This window comes from Chaetura pelagica, unplaced genomic scaffold (genome assembly GCF_000747805.2).
Source record: "Chaetura pelagica isolate M959 unplaced genomic scaffold, ChaPel_1.0 scaffold32, whole genome shotgun sequence".
Lineage (NCBI taxonomy): Eukaryota > Metazoa > Chordata > Aves > Apodiformes > Apodidae > Chaetura > Chaetura pelagica.
This window is the reverse complement of record NW_009952368.1, coordinates 1,360,068-1,360,481: the sequence shown is the minus strand read 5'-3', so window position 1 is coordinate 1,360,481 and position 414 is coordinate 1,360,068. Positions and strand designations below refer to the sequence as shown.

At 63.8% G+C, this 414-nt stretch overlaps 1 protein-coding gene across 1 annotated transcript in view; it reads right to left on the bottom strand.

Annotated features, from left to right (window-relative positions):
- CHEK1 (checkpoint kinase 1) overlaps nucleotides 1-414 on the bottom strand; it is a 9,971-nt gene that overhangs the window by 6,283 nt on the left and 3,274 nt on the right. The gene's annotated exons all lie outside the window — the stretch shown is intronic.

The window sequence follows — 414 nt, the reverse complement described above, 5'->3', positions numbered from 1 at the left end:
TTTCCCCCCTCCCCCCCACGGCAGAGGTGCCCCGGGCAGTGCCCACCCCCGGCCAGCATGGCAGTGAGCACCACGCCGCAGGCCCAGGCGTCCACGGGCTCGGCGCGGAACTCGGGGCGCCGCAGCAGCTCGGGGGCCACGTAGGGCAGCGTCCCACACATCCGGCTCAGCTGCCGCTCCCGCCCGTTGTGCCGGAAGACCGTGGCCAGGCCGAAGTCTGAGATCTTCAGGTTGTCTGGGACAGGGGTCAACCAGGGACAGAAAGTCAATATCATTGGAAGAGAAATTGGAAGGGAAAACAAAAATGATCAGAGGGCTGGAGCACCTCCCCTAGGAAGACAGGCTGAGGAAGTTGGGGCTGTCCAGTCTGGAGAAGAGGAGGCTCCGTGGTTACCTTAGAGGCGGTTTCCCAAA